At 43.0% G+C, this 16486-nt stretch overlaps 1 protein-coding gene across 12 annotated transcripts in view; it reads right to left on the reverse strand.

The window, feature by feature from the left end:
* Window positions 1–16486, reverse strand: part of HIVEP2 (HIVEP zinc finger 2) — a 142244-nt gene that overhangs the window by 99963 nt on the left and 25795 nt on the right. For all 12 annotated transcript variants that reach the window (XM_030498927.1, XM_030498937.1, XM_030498943.1 and 9 more), the window contains exon 2: window positions 5634–5739. The gene's annotated coding sequence lies outside the window, so the exon portion shown is untranslated. The remainder of the gene's footprint in view (window positions 1–5633; window positions 5740–16486) is intronic.

Consider the following 16486-nt stretch of genomic DNA (forward strand, 5'->3'; position numbering starts at 1 on the left):
TAGGAGAGTTGGGGGAAACTTCAGGTGGATTTAGAGAAAAAGGCAGAAAGAGGGCAGATCTAAAAGATCAAGAAAAATAGTAATAATAAAAACCCTCAAACTCTGCTTCTCTCTGCTCTGTGAAGCAGTACATCTTGGAAAAAATACTCTCCCTCCAGTCTTCCTCTCCAGGGATACACAACAGTCTCAGGAATTAATAGCATTCCTCTTGCAACATTCAAGTGCTGCTGCACTCACGGTCTTCTTAAATAAAATAAAAAATAAGAAACCCACCAAAACCAACCAAAAACCAGTCTCTTCATTTGCTTTCTGCCTGAGAAAAACACATGTAAAGAAGAATCAGGAAGAATGAGGGGAGTGCAGGTGTGTATTCACGTCGGTTCTGATTTTCTGTGAACAAAGGCTTTACTTTGCATATAAATAAATAAATGGGAAACATTTGGCATGTTTTATTTTTTCCCAGCTCACTCCCAACCCCTCACTCTGAATGCATTAATACAGACACCTTCAGCACAATCAGGCTCTTCGTGTTGCCATGGAATTGAAACCTTTGCAGTTTAGATGGTGATGTACGCCAGGAAGCATACTGTTCTTACACTTCCTATAACAGAAGCAAAATCACTGCATAGCATTAACTCCCTCAGTATTTAAGGCATTCGGTATCTTTCTTGTCTGCTCGTCTTCACACAGAGTTTGCTTTTTCCGTCTTGCCTCATGCAAATGGAACACATTTGACACAGCTATTCTCATCTTTGTGAAGTCAATAGCTCACACACTGAGGACATTATAGAAGGTCCACAAGACCGCGGACGTTCCCTTTTTAATAAGTGGCTGTTTGCAGGCATGCAGCAGCTGAGATGAGGGCTAGAGAACACATACGTATATGAAATATATGTGGATACAGTAAAGTATTATATATCAAGGCAGCACTTAAGCAGATTTTGGAAACCTAGTTATCATATTTATTACTAACGCTCTTTACACTCCTCTGAATATCATTTTGTACCCATTTGTCCAAACAAACAAATTACAGTATAAAGCTCCTGCAGCAGGCACCAGATCTTTCCACAGCTTTTTTGCATAACCTAGGCTGGTGGGCTTTCCATGGCGAGCACAGCTCTGGGCGCTTCAGTTACAGAAAAAATTAGTCGGTACAACTCCGTCATCTCAAAATTCAGCCTACAGTGATTATTTTCAGCAGGCCTGAGCTTTTTGCCAAAGCTTCTGAAAATGGCTGTACACACATTGCGAATACATAGATTTTCATGTTCAAAGCAATACCAGGGTACACAAATATCCAGGTTCATTATAAAAAGATTACCATAATAAATAAACAAATACTCCTTCGTGTACGTAAACATTGGATCTGTACCTGCAGAAACAGCTGGAAGCCAGTCCATGGTCTGAAGCCAGCTTGAGGCTTTTTTGTCCAAAGTTAAATATTTGCATAGTATTAAGCTTAAAATTAAAGCATTCGCTGAAGAAACTTGCTGACTTGTGTATACGGAAAAACAAGAGGGAATTTAGCTTCCCTGCACACGGGGGCAGATTCTTGGGATGCCTTCTCCATCCCATGAATTCCTGGACAGCAGAGAGACAGACAGACTACCAACCAGGGAATTCCCCTCTCGCTTTCCGGAGGATTTTGTGTGCAGGCTGGACAGAAAGGCAATAACCCAGGTAGTTATTTTATGAAGGCGGTGTTTGTTGCTGAGGTGCCTGCCCCTCGACCACCTGGTAACACTCCTTCCTTTTAGCACTGTCCCTGTCACAGAAAAGATCCATTCACCCAGCACCTCCATCCGAGCAGGTTTGCCTGGTCCCTGTGCCACAAGTGACCTCCTCCTGGCCAGCAGCTCCCGATGGCTGAGTCAGCCCCGTGGCTGTCAGCGAGCTCTGGCAGCTCACTGCCCTGGGGACATGGACTGGGGGCAGCTCACAGAGGGGCCTCCTGAGACTGGGCTTGGCCCCTGGCACACTCCATTCACCAGCAGAAGACACAAAAGCACCACTGTCTCTCTGTCTATCTGTCTGGGCCAAAGCAAAACAGCTGGTCCCCCGTTTCCAGGTGCTAGCGGGTGCATGCTAGACCCTATGGGTGCCTGAGCCTTCAGGTCCCCTCTCCCACCCTCCGCTAAGGGAAGGGCTGTGCTGGCAGAATAAGCTCCCTCTCCTCCTCCCTCTGACAGTCGCACATCCCCATTGCTGCATCCATTACCTCAGGTTCATGTAAGGCTCCCGCCATCAGTTTCCTAGTTACAGGAAAATGTATATTGTGCTGTGATGAAAGGCCAGCGCAATGTCAAGAGCATTAAAAGGACTCCAGGGACTGATTACAGTCAAAAGGGAAAGGATTTATGATGGTTAATAAAGTTAAATCTGCCAGAGTTCTGCTTATTCTTTCCAACTGCAGGTAACCAGATCTTATAGGAAAAAACATTAAAACTTTGCAAGTTATTACTGTTTCCTTTGAAAGGAAACCTACATTTTGCCATGAAGCACCTGGTCAGGAGAAAGCCTGGCTCATCATGGCACCTACACTGACCCTGAGTTGGAGAAGAATAGGGAAGACATCATCTCCCTGCACCCCAGGCAAGCTGCAAGGACCTCAGAACCAAACAGATCTCTTCAGCATGTGTGTCAACTGAATGGTCCCCAGCGGGTCCCCAGCCTGACCATGTCTGCCACATCAGCCTCTGGCTGGTGGCTAGGACAGGGCTGGGACTTCATCCACCACTTCCAGCCCAAGCACTCACTGCGCCTCGGTGAGGGGCATGGGCAGACAGGGGAGGAGAGCTTCCTCCTCTGTCAGCACTGCACATCCATGTGGAAGGATGAAGCAAAGAAGGAAGCTCTTGCTTCTCATTCCCAGTCTGGTGTCACGTATGCACTTTCTGCTGAAGAATGCAACCTAACTGAACTCCACAGGACTGCTCTGAAACTTGTCTTAAACATTTTATAGTCTCACATGCCCAAAAGTTCACACAATTTTACAAGATGTTAATGATTTTCCACACTGAGATAACAGCACCGGGAGAGGGCAGAGGAAAGTAGAGAGCCAAATTTTTAAACAACTATTGGGAATTTTATATCCATATCCGAATTACATGCACTTTATTGGCTCTCAAGTTTTCATTTTTCTACCACTTAATAATCACAAATATATTATATATGCTCTTTCCATTTTGTCATTCTTTTGCTATATTACATCAAATTTAATTTCCTGTGGAGGTGTGTAATCTTTTCAGCTGTGACTGTCTCAGAAGCTTTTCTGCAATAAGCAGAGCCTCGTCCTCCGGCAGGACGAGCTTTTATGAGCTGTGCTCCTGCAGATTAGTTTCCTGAAATGTTTGCAATGCTGTATGAGAACTGGCAAAAGAGGAAAAACAAAATAACACCCAAAAGGAAAAACAAATGTGAAAAACCTTGCTTTCCTCTTACTCCTGCATTCAGCGGTGAAAGGAAATTTCATTTTGATTTGGGTAGATGGCAAATCCATGAAGGTTATTAATGCGTATCAGAAGAAGCCCCACAAGGTGTGAGACACAGTATCCCTTGCTCTACAGCTCATTAAAAGCATGGCAGCAAGACGGCTGCTTGCTCTTTGTGCCCAGGGAACACGGAAAGCTTCAAGGGGTCACCACTCGGACAACCGCCTCTCCCTGCCACCTGCCCTTGGCTCTCTGACAGGTCCCCTCCGCCGGCGAAAAGCCACATTCCATTAAAAAGTGAAAATGTCAACCAAGACGCAGTCATGCTTTTTGTGACGAGATAGCTGCGGTGGCAGGAAAGCAGACCAGCTGGCCTGCTGGGTCCTTTCCAGACCTCTGCCCCTGCCGAACATAAAACTCGTCCTCTTCAAACCAGCTTTCCATTACCAATGCTCCCACACACACCAAACCAACTTATTTACAAAAACGTGTATCAACAAACAATTCTGAATGTTTAGAAATTCATCCATTCAGAAGAAACAAGAGCAACAGAGATTATTATTTGTATATCCTTCCTGAAAAGGTGCTTGGACGTGGATGATGAAGGAGACATCAGAACAAATGCACAAAAGTCTGCAAAAGGTCGTGCTAATGGTATTTGGCCAGCAGCAGTTACTGAGGGTGGCTGCACAGGCCAGCCTAGCAAAGCAGGATCAACGCTCTCTCACTTCAGCGGCAGATGTTGCCTCCGGGAGCTTCTCTTTGAACCAACCCAGAGTCCAGCCAGACTTGGAAACCTCTTCACCATTCAGCACACAAGCTACCCAAGTTGTGAACCACCCTCCCAAAACACACTGAATTGACCGATGAAGCGTGACCTTTCCCTTCCTGTTCCCTGTAAGACTTTCATCTTCCTTTCCCACTCTCACATCACTGATGTAGCAGCAAATCACTTACAACACATATTGTCTTCCAAATTACATATAAAAATACAGCACGTTACACAGATATACACTTTTAGAGCAAACACTCATGTGTCCCCATCAATTTATAACTCCTGAAGCTAGACAAGCATTTTCAACAATTGAATCCTTTTCTAGCTTATTTGGAGAATCCATTTCCTTGTAATTCTGTTTTATGCTTGTATCTTCAACACTTCATCTTTACAAAGTCGCTAATCAGTAAGAAAAAATTCCATGCAGGGAACCCTACTTAAACAAAAGTCTCAGATGTTATGTGCAGTGCAATTCAACTCCCATCAGCAGGAAGAAATGTTTTTCCACCAGCCTCAGTGGGAGTTGCATTGGGGCTATAAATCAGATGAAGATGCTCCATGCTAACAGTTATGTGGTCTGCTACAAACTGCTTCAGAACATAAAACAATGATGTAATCACTCTCATAAAACCAGTTTGCTCATGGTTTTACAGGACCTGAGTGTGTTAACAGTTTCAAGCCAGAACAGTAGAAGAGAAAAACACGCCAGCTACCAGTGACCTTACGTTTTTGGCCTTGTAGGACAGAAACTAAATAGCCTCCCTTCACTAGATGTGGGTGTCAGTCTCTAATTCCTTTTTCAGGGTGAGGAAAAAAGGCTCGATATATGGATTTAATTCCTATTGAAATCTTGGTCAAAGATGGTGGGTGATGTAAAGCAAGCATCAAGGAAATAACTGCCATCATCTGGCTGAGTTTGGTAAAATGGAGTTAATTTACACTTCTTTAGAGATTCACTGGTGTGTGAAATTAATCTAATTTAGATTGACCAGAAATTGAAAATGGAATGAAGGAGAAAAGCAATTAAAGACCTTTCCTAAATGCAAAAATAGTATCGCTTTAAGTGCAGCAATACAGCCAAAGTACAGAACCTTCATGCTACTGCTACCACCCCCTTCTGCTTGAGGAAGAGAATAATAGACTGCGTATCTACATATCACCACTGTACCAGTATAACTTCATCCAAAGGAAACATTGGTGGAATGTTTCTACCAGTTTCTGTAAATTAATACATTTTCAAGTTAAAACAGTTCACTATTCTGCATACAGACCAGGCCTAGCAGATAAACATCTGCTGGAACAGCTCGGTGTAATTGATTGTACATGAGGCTTAACATTTACTTCAATGACTTTTAGCACCTTGATGTTATTGTTTCTGCGTTGTTCCAACAAGCAACGGTTAATGTAAGACACAGACATTCACATACCGTATACTTATGAATAACTGGTTCCCAGAGATGTGGCAGTGATAACATTGTCATCGTACGATTCAGAGTAGCTCGTTGTAGATCACATATCAGAAGAGGGTCCCACCTGCAAGCACAACAAATCCAGATACTAAGCTCATCATGTTCAGACATTTACATCAAGCTCTGCTAATGCATTTGTGTGTTCTCACATATTCCTTCTCTGCATTGACAGGGTCTGTGCTCTTCCCAAGCTTACAGAGAACATTTTGCTGTTCATGATGGCAAGTAAAAAATGTCCTGCTGTAGCCAAACAAAAGGCCCACTGCCCCAGACCAAATTTCAGGCATGCTATCAAAGCAATGGAAACTAGTTTTGATGTATAGTGTAGGTAGCTAGTGCAGATATGGAAAATGAACTTGTACTAGCAGTGTTGTCTCCAATGACAAGACACATGGCAGCAAAAAAACAAACTTTCCAATTTAAAAGCTGAAGAAGTTATTTCTTACTAAAACAAATAGTAAAATCACAACTGATTGATTGAAACAAACACAGGTTCAGGCAACCTAAAAGTCTACAGCATTAAACAAAGAAAACTCGCTTGGACGACATATCCCTGTAAGTAAGTGTTTGAAACAAGAATTAAGAAACTCTTGCTTGTTAATTGTATTGACTCATCAGTGATGCCATGAGGGTGTGGATAAAGCAACAAAACACAGTTATTGATACAAAAGGCAGATTAATTGGGTTCTCTTTATTTTGAAAATGTAAATAATATGACTTACAGGATACTCATAAATATATCCAGACAAACTCATGTACAGACACACCCATGGAGATGAGAAGCTGCCATCAGATAAAGTCTTCTATACTCTCTACTTGGTCTTCAAAAGTGTAAAACCATGTAAAGATTTATATTAAGTATGTAAAGAACATACTCCCTGATCCAAAAAAAAAACCCTCAAAAAATTATTGGTAAAGGGTGCATTTCCCATAAGTATGATGCTAATATGTAATATCTAATGTTTGCCTGCTCTTAAACAGTATAAATACATGTTGGCAAACACAATCAACACAGAGTAGTGGACATACATATTTCAGTATACACATACTTAAATGACAGGCTGAGGTGAGTTGCTGAGCCACAGCATCCAGCAGTAGTAAGCAAGACGGCGGAGCAGTGACTGCTAACAGTGTCCAAAGGCAGCTGCAGCTGCTCTATCATCAGGATTTCAGCATCACTCCCCTTCACTGGGGAGAGCCCCATCCTTCCCAGCAGGCAGGCAGCTCCTCCAGCTCTGTGCTGGGGCTGGGGGGGTTCCCACACTGTCCAGCTGCAATACACTGGCTGAGGCACCATCTCATTCACTCACCCGCCTCCCCTCTGTAACCCCAGCAGTGGCTTTTTCCCCTTCACTCACAGCCCCCTCTGCTCAAGCTATGGATGGCCCACCAGGAAACTCATGGAGGTCTGATGTACGTGAACCCAGCTTAGGGCTGCCGGTAAGTAAGTGCACACATTGGCTGACATCGTGAGGACCAAACAAATGCACACTGGCAGGACTGCAGCCCCAGACAGGCATGGGACCCAGCATGAATCGAACTGACTGGCTGTGAGAGCTCGCAGGATGGCTGAAACACCACCAAACTGGCAGCACTTTTGACATAACAAACAGAGGCTTCAGAGCATGAACCTGCCTGGGGAGTTTTGCCAGAAAGCACATGAAGAGGGCTCACCAGTCCCTCATTTTCAGAAACGCCAAAAGACAACCAGGTATCTGCATTCCCAGACACACAGTACAAAAGAATGAGACAGCATTATCTAGATTTGGTGGACAGCTTTAACTTACAAAGTACACTTAGAACTTCTAAAGAGCGTATATCCCTAATTCTTCATATCCAGGCTTGATGTTATAAAGTAAATTCCCTAAAAGAGACATTTTTCTGAGTGTTAGCTAGATCCATCCTATTAAACTGCTTTAATTTTACTTTCTAATAACCCTGGTTTACCTACAAATGCAATTCTTTCTCAACCCATTGAAGGCTTAAAGAGAATCTTCCCTCATGGAAAAATCATTTGTAGCATCCTCCCTAAAAAACGATGCTGCTAAATATGGCCAGCTGTCTTCAAAGGGAAAATACAGTAAGACATGCAACTCATTCTTTTCCTGGTTGCGGATTTCTTTGGAGTCATTTATTCAAACTGCCCCTAATGACTACACCTAATCGTTCACCTTGCATCACTTCATTTACCTTCTAAAAAACTATCAGAACTTTTCAGGTGAATAATCTACTTAAACGTTTTTCCTTCATTTTTTCTTGCTGCCTGTTAACAGTACTCTTGGAAAATAAACACTCTAAACCAAAAGTCCTAAATCACCACATGAATTGAAAACAATGATGTCCATGAAGTACCTACATTGTGAACAGAAATATATTGCAACACATGGAACCAAGTGAAACAGTCCTTCATCTCTAGTGAATCAGTTCAAACCTAATTCATGTTGGTGGCCGTCACCAGCTACCATTGGCTTCCTGCTGTTCTGTGTCCTGTTGGAAATGAGGTTTTAATTCTCCATTTGACTCCTTTTGCTCAGATTCTTTCACTGAGTCTTCCTTGACCAGTCCAAAGCCATGGTCCAGATTTTCAAGGACACAGGTAATGCTCTCACTGCCTCTCTGCTCACAGTTGAGATGGAGCGATCTCGGAGACCATGTCGCAGAAAGCCAAAACTGCTCATAAGAAACCACGTCTGGTGGAGCATGAGGGTCTAAGAGGCAACTATTAAAAGTCAACCGCGCTACTTGTGAACCTGACAATTTTCAAGAGCTTTCACAAACATCTTTCTGGCAGAGACTTCCTAGTGAGAAAGAAACACCGAAGTCTCAAAAATACACTTAGACATTGTAAGTCCTAGAAGAGCCTCTTGAAGGCAAAGGCAAAGTCTTTCCAGGTGAAACAGAATCATGGAAGATGTGGTAAAATCTGAAAATGGAAATTGTATTGAAGGTATTTAACTACATGATTCTGGCAATTATGGAAATGGCTAGTGTTGACAGAAATAAATACACTAGGGATCAAGCACTTAAAATCTCGGTGGGAGAAAGATTGGGAACTAAACATATAAATCAACACAGTCTCTACAGAAAGAGAGAACTGTAAGAAAAGACACACAGTTCTTGTGCAAACTGTTTATTTTCTATGGTTAGACAGTGTAATCTCCAGTGCCATCAATTAAGACCCTCATTTTCACAAGCAATGTTTTAAGGAAATGCAAAAATTAGGCACAGTTAGAAAAATTAATGGAAGCTGAAACATAATTTTTGCTGCCAACTTGCTTGCACATAAATGTGCCATTACTTCTCAAAAATGAGTCTACTGGTCTTAAGACAATCCTAAAACTGCATTTATACATACTAAACTACAGATAAGTTACTCTCACATCCCAAAGACACACAGCATTACAACAAAATACAACAGTGAAGAAGCAATATGCAATCTTTTGCATTATAAATATTCATATTAATGCACACAGCATATTCTCAACAACAGAGCTGAAGAGGCCTTACAAACATGGGTATTTAGAAAATGCCTATAAAACCACTGCTGTGCTCTAGGACTTCTCAGGATTTTGGCAATTCTTTTGCCACCTTCAATAAATACTATTTGCTCATTTGAAAAATTAATAAGGACTTACAAAATGGACAAAGTATCTAAACCAAATGCTTAGATTGATTACATATAGGCATTGAATTGTTTACTAAAATCAGGTCTAAGTATTAATCCTCAAAAACTCCCCAGATACATATTTTCTTATGAATTTTTTAAAAAGCTATAGCTTCTAACTTAAAAAAAATATAGCTGTGAATAAACTTTCAGAAAAATATATCTTAAATGAAAGAAAAAATGTGATTACTGATCCATAAAAAAAACTTTCCTCTCTTTTCCTCTCAATAAATTTAAGGAATTAAGGAAAAATACAGAACAAGCACAATGACAATACAAGTTTCTTCTCAAACCATGTCTCCCCATACACTCCAGCTATTCTCTGGAAGGAACACCAGCAGTAGTTTCTCAGTAACCGGGAATTACGTTGCTGATAACAGCAATTCCGTTCTTCTAATGTCTGAACACAAATAAGCCACATCAACAAGTGGGAGGGGAAGCGGGAAGAGAATGAGAGAAAAGAAACACAACTGCAAACAGGGAGTAAGCTGCAGCAGGGGGGTTCCACAGCGATGCACACCAATCTCCCATCTGATGGCAACACGGACTTTAAAAAGAGCAGAGCAAAGGCACTCACTGGCACAAAGCCGCACAGGAGTGAGGGACGTGCCAGAGCTGTAGGGAAAATAATGCATTAAAATCCCCAGAAAACCAGTATTTTTTCTTTGATTTTCTTTGATAACCTGCACAGAGGGCATTTAGAATCAAAAATACTTGCTGGATTATCTCTGGCATGACACACTCCACCAGTACTACTTAATTAATCACGTGTATTGTTCTTCTCCACACTACAACTTCCTTTGACATTTACCTTTTTTTGGACTAATTTTATCCCTTTTTTAATTCTACCCCTCATTTTCACGGATGTTAGTGATCACAGAATACATTGAGAGTGATAGACAGTAAACATTACTGGAGGCTGTTGCACTTGGACTTGTGATGTGGATGATCATCCAGAGGCGGGTGTATGAGCTCAGAGCTAGAAGGTCACTCAAATACCCATCCCTCTGAAGATCAACACTTTTGAAAAACAACCTCCCAAATCAAGATCTAAACCCAAGAGTGTTTCACAGTAACGTCTATTTCTGTTCCCGACACAGGAATGAAACTTTCATTTCAGAGAATAAATGACATTAAACAGAGTATGTTGTCAAATGTGACAGTAGATGCTGGGGCTATAAAAGCATGGGGAAAAAAACCCCTCTGTTCCCTAAACATCCCAAGTACAGGTGAGAGACAAGCAAAAAAAGACAGACAGAGAGTCGGTCTTAAAAAGCACAGAGAGATTTGATCACTAATCAGAGACGGAAACCCATCCAAGAGTCACAACCATCTCTGCAGGCTCTGAAAGACAGAATTAAATTGGCTTAGTACTATATTCAAAACTGAATTTAATTAGCTGACATTAAGCAGGATAAGTTTGCGGCACCATGTTGCTCTCTCAAGCTGTCTCCAGAAGGGTAAGCAGAAGGTGAAATCTTGTTTTTCAAGATGAGATTATGTCCAAGCACTGAGACAGACAACAATGGCACGTCTGATGAGGGTGGCTTAAAGTTGGCGCTGGCCATCCAGAGGGACCATGACACGCTTGTGAGGCGGGCTGATCCCAGCCTCATGAAGATCAACCAAGCCAAGTGCAAGGTCCTACACCTGAGTCAGGGCAATCCCAGGCACTGCTACAGGTTGGGCGGAGAAGAGATTCAGAGCAGCCCTGCAGAGAAGGGCTTGGGGCTGTTGGTCGATTAGAAACTAAACATGAGCCGGCTTCAGTGTGCACCTGGGACCGATCCTGTTCAACATCTTCATCAGCGTCATGGACAGTTGGATTGAGTGCGCCCTCAGCAAGTTTGCCGACGACTCCAAGCTGTGTGGTTCGGTTGATACGCTGGAGGGAAGGGATGCCATCCAGAGGGACCTTGACACGCTTGTGAGGTGGGCCAATGCCAACCTTATAAAGTTTAACCAAGCCAAGTGCAAGGTCCTACACCTGGGTCAGGGCAATCCCAGGCACTGCTACAGGTTGGGCGGAGAAGAGATTCAGAGCAGCCCTGCAGAGAAGGACTTGGGGGTGTTGGGTGATGAGAAACTTAACATGAGCCAGCTTCAGTGTGCGCTTGCAGCCCAGAAAGCCAACCGTATCCTGGGCTGCATCAAAAGAAGCGTGACCAGCAGGTCAAAGGAGGTGATCCTGCCCCTCTGCTCTGCTCTCATGAGACCCCACTTGGAGTATTGTGTACAGTTCTGGTGTCCTCGACATAAAAAGGACATGGAGCTGTTGGAGCGAGTCCAGAGGAGGCCACGAGGATGATAAGGGGGCTGGAGCACCTCCCGTATGAAGACAGGCTGAGAAAGTTGGGGCTGTTCAGCCTGGAGAAGAGAAGGCTGCGTGGAGACCTCAGAGCGGCCTTCCAGTATCTATCTGAAGGGGGCCTACAAGGATGCTGGGGAGGGACTCTTCATCAGGGACTGTAGTAGTAGGACAAGGGGTAATGGGTTCAAACTTAAACAGGGGAAGTTCAGGTTAGATATAAGGAGGAAGTTCTTTACTGTGAGGGTGGTGAGGCACTGCAACAGGCTGCCCAAAGAAGTGGTAAATGCTCCATCCCCAGCAGTGTTCAAGGCCAGGCTGTACAAAGCCTTGGGTGACACGGTCTAGTGTGAAGCGTTCCTGCCCATGGCAGGTGGGTTGGAACTAGATGATCTTAAGGTCCTTTCCAATCCAAATCATTCTATGATTCTATGACTCTGTGATTTCATCTTGCTCTATAAAAGGATGGTATGTGATAGATGAGCTAGAACTGCGAGTTTCAGATTCTGCACATTTATTCATTGGCTGTGCATCTTTCTCTCTTTCTGGTTTGTGAAGAAGAGAGCCTCAGCATAACCTCTGCCAGGAGTTTCTTCTCCAGTTTCTCTCAGTCGATTTGTCCCCTGGAAAAACTGCACTACCCTAGGTGAAATCTATTTATCTTTGTTTGTAAGGGAGCATGTTGGTCCTTAGTTGTAAAAACGAGGTCTGTGCAGGAGGCAGTTTCTGTGCTAACCTGGTGGGCTGCAAACCTATTGCATGTTTCATGGGGTCACCCATGACACCCCTGCTCTGCTACCACCACCTACCCAGACTTCTGCCTTCTTCTCTACATGGCATACATCACAATGCAGCCTGCAAGCAGAGTGGCAGTGGTTGACAGGAAATAAGGTAGACAGAAACTACGGCCATAATCTAGAGGCAGATAGTGACAACTGAAGAATTGATGGTAAAATGCATACGAAATCCAAATGGTTTCCCTGAGGAAGACTTGAAGGAAATGAAGTAACACACTTCAAAGCAAGAGTCCCATGCATATGAGACTTAACAAGCCTCGCCTTCTCATGCCTCCTTCTATTTAGCAAATTTAGTTCTGAGGAAAGGCATCTCACTGTCAATGCCAGAAATTCTGCTTATTTGCAAAGCAGGCACATGCATCCCAGGCTGCGACCAGGAAAGCTATTGCTCACATCACTTACGTTAATAAGTATGTCAGCTCTGTCACACCAGAAACAAGTCAGATTTACCAGTCAAGACAGAGAGGCTTTGGCCATCATTTAGCTAGTCATTAGGGAGGTGTTCCTCCACCACATGACACAACTGCACAGCCATATAAGCTCTCAATCTAGGCTGCCAATGCCCCTCTTCCTCCCATGACTCCTCTCACCAAGACCGTATTCAGGCTGTGTGACCTTTTGAAGCAGTTCACATATTTTAAGAGCAAGAAGAACACACCCCATGCCCTTCTCTGGCACCACATTAATCACCCTACATTAATGATGACTTCTACTGATAAACCACTCTGTGCACCTAACCGTCCTCCCCAGCGGCTGTATCTGGAGCTATAAATTAAACATGTCCTTTCCCACACCCTGCTACCGTATAATCCGCTAGCAGAAATGAAGCCATTGAGAACATCAGCTAGCAGTTAGGGATGAAAACAGCAGGGATCAAAAGACCCCAGTTTTACCAGCCATTTGATGGGTGACCTTGAATCTCTCAGTCTATGTTTTCTCATAGTTACAGAGAACAGTCGTATTTCTTTTCAGCTATACTGAGAATCAGAGGTACAAGATACTACTTACTACTGGTATGTATCTACACTACCTATTACTATATGTAACTACAGATAACAATGGCCTTCAACTAAGCAAACATAGCTACAAACAGAGAACATATGATTTTGTAGTATTAATTCTTAATTATTTCACTCTCCTCCAGGAAACTCAAGTCCACAGCTGAGCACGAATAAAGACACAAGATCTCTATGATAAGAAAAGCAAAACAATGGCCTGACATGACCTAACGAAAGCACAGGATACTACTCCCCCAGGGTAGAAATCTCTTTATTCCAAAACTTCCTTTCAAGTGCTCTGAACACGTTACTAAACAAAGAAACAAGAAATTCACTTTTGCAAGGCAGTAACTTTTTTTTTTTAAATAGCGGCATCTGATATTATTCCATAAATCTTCCCCAAAATCAATGTGTTTTTTGTCAGATGGGAAACTTTAAACTTCAGAATAAAACAAATTTAGGTCTGAATCACAACACAAAGATACATGTAATAAACTTTAAATATGTCAAAAGCTTCACTGGAAAAAGGTTTGCTGAAAGTTTATCACGGAGCTAAAGGCTTGCACAGCATCGCTAGATTGACCTCTGTGCTGCTAAGCAATGTATGGTGCTGGGAGTGCTACCAAATCACAGGACTTGAGAAACAGACTGAGCTCTTAGCTGCCACAGATTTCATATCGGACCATGGAGGGCATCTCACAATCTGTCTCTGTCTTTGATCCCGACGGTAACATTTCTTTCCTCTCTTCATCTATCAGATACTTACATTGTAAATTCAATGTATCTGAAGACATAAAGACAAGGAAGCCTGCATCTTCGCAAAAACCTTTAAACATTACTACAGCGAAAGTAATAGTCAACCAAATAAAAAAAATCACTTATGTCACACAATACCAACATTTTACTATTTTCACACAGCTTCCTATTTGGAAAGTATTCCCAAAGGAGCAAGTTCTGTCTTCCTCCCAAGACCTCTTTTGTATCCTTGTTTCCTACGTAAAAAAACCCGCAATCCACAGTGTGTGTAATGTCACGCCTCTGTCTGTCTGTCTTCCCCTAACAACTTCTCTCAAGACATTTAACAAAGAGGTAGCAATCTCAAAAACACTCAGTTGCCAGAAGTTCCTTCCGATTTCAGCTTGTGCTGAAACAGACCAGAGATGGTCAGTGTCTGCATTAAGGGAAAATCCTTCCATGTTGATTCATAAGACAGCACAGAATCTGCAGGTAAAATAGATGTACAGAGAAGCAAAACTGCTGAAAGCGGAGTGAACCCGTATGGCTAAATAAAAGTGGGAAAGGAAGCAAGTTTGAGCACCGCAGCACACTGCTCAATTAGCTTGCCTTCTGCGTGTTCTTGGACCACTTCAACCATCTCCTCACAAGACAAGCCTGCTGTCAGGAGGGCTGTCTCAGCAGTGCAGATATGACCTGGTCAGTGTGACCTGGCCATCAGCTCAGGGGCCAGTCCTTTGCCCCCTTTTACACAACAGCTCAAACACAGCCAGGGACAACATCCAAAAAACAGGAAGCTGGGGTCCATGATTTCTGCTGCATATTGAAAAATTGGAGGCATTTTCCAGCACTTCTGGTGGGTGCAGCACTGAAGGAGCAGAAAACCAGCGGAGTGAGAAAGTTCTTTAATACACACACGTACCACTGCCTCACAGCGACGCCTCGCCAACCTCCTGTCCCACCACTGTTCCACGTTTCACCAGAATTTGTATGTCAGTAAGTCAAGATGTATAAAAGCACTGACTGGGAGATATCCCTGCTAGAGCTGTTTCTGGAGCTGAGATTTGCTGCCCAGCATACAGCTGCTTTGGAACAAGTGCCCAGCCCTCCCCACAGCCCCTGCCTGCTTCCATGTCCCCATGCTGCACACACGCTGTGCAGTTTCTCAGTCTCGTACGACTGCCACAAAAATCTACTACTGCAGACACTGGTTTGTTCCCTATTCATCCTATATCCAGTACTCATTATATATTTAAAACTAGTAACCTGTGCATACTTCCAAACTTTAGAGCCTTTACTTTCAAGGGCAAAATCAATAAGCAGCACATACAGTTCATTTAATAGAAACATATATCACCCAGAAAGAGTTGTGAAGATGCTCACTGCTTTACAGTTCTCTACACACAACTGTTCTAGACTGAAATTTGGCAAGAGAAAAGCCTGTGACATCTCTATGCTTCTTTTAAAGTATCAGGTAAATACTGGACAACATACTACAGTACCAGAACTCCATGGCTATATTAATTATATCTTCCTTTAAGTGGTCTGCTTTAAGTCTTGTTTATCCACTGGTTCCACCAACGCTTTATCCAGAGACCTTCCTCCCACATCCCAGCAGCATCACAAGAAGGGTCTTACCAACTGCTTGTCTGAAATGGACCTACTCTTATTTAATGTCCTGACAAACAGACGAAACCAGTGTTGCCCTCTGACCCAAGCACTTAAATTCAGGAGCTAGTTATTCCCTCGCTGAAGTCTGAAATCAGTCAGTCATTCTCTGTGGGATTATCCCTAGCCCAAATCTTGTCCTCAAAATATTTCTATGGGGAGAAACCTTTCATATCAGAGATGCCTGTAAGATCGGGAATTGGAATGGACATCAACGGGATTCTCTTGAGCCACAGGCTAATCTGTTAAGGAACAGCTCCTGCTCCTACTCCAAGGACCTTCAATTTCCAAGGGGATGGTTTCAAGATTTTAAGGGATCTTTGGAAATACTAAATTGTTAAAGAGAGACTGGGATAAAAGTCTAGGGTTTAGGTCATGGAAACAGAACTCCTGGTAAAATGAGCTGTTCAGCACCACACATAGTGAAGGCTTTTGTGTTCTTCACGCTGGGGAACAACTGAACAAGGCTGGTCAACTGCTTACAGATGCTGCTCTAATATTGAGGAAGAATCCTTACAGAGACAGGTATCAGCACTGAGTTTCTCATGAACAGAGGACTGTGGCCTAGCTATCCAACCACCATGAGACAGTCTGAGTTTGTGATCTGTATCTCACTGGCAAAAGGCTACAAAGCTTCCATC

This window comes from Strigops habroptila, chromosome 10 (assembly GCF_004027225.2).
Source record: "Strigops habroptila isolate Jane chromosome 10, bStrHab1.2.pri, whole genome shotgun sequence".
Lineage (NCBI taxonomy): Eukaryota > Metazoa > Chordata > Aves > Psittaciformes > Psittacidae > Strigops > Strigops habroptila.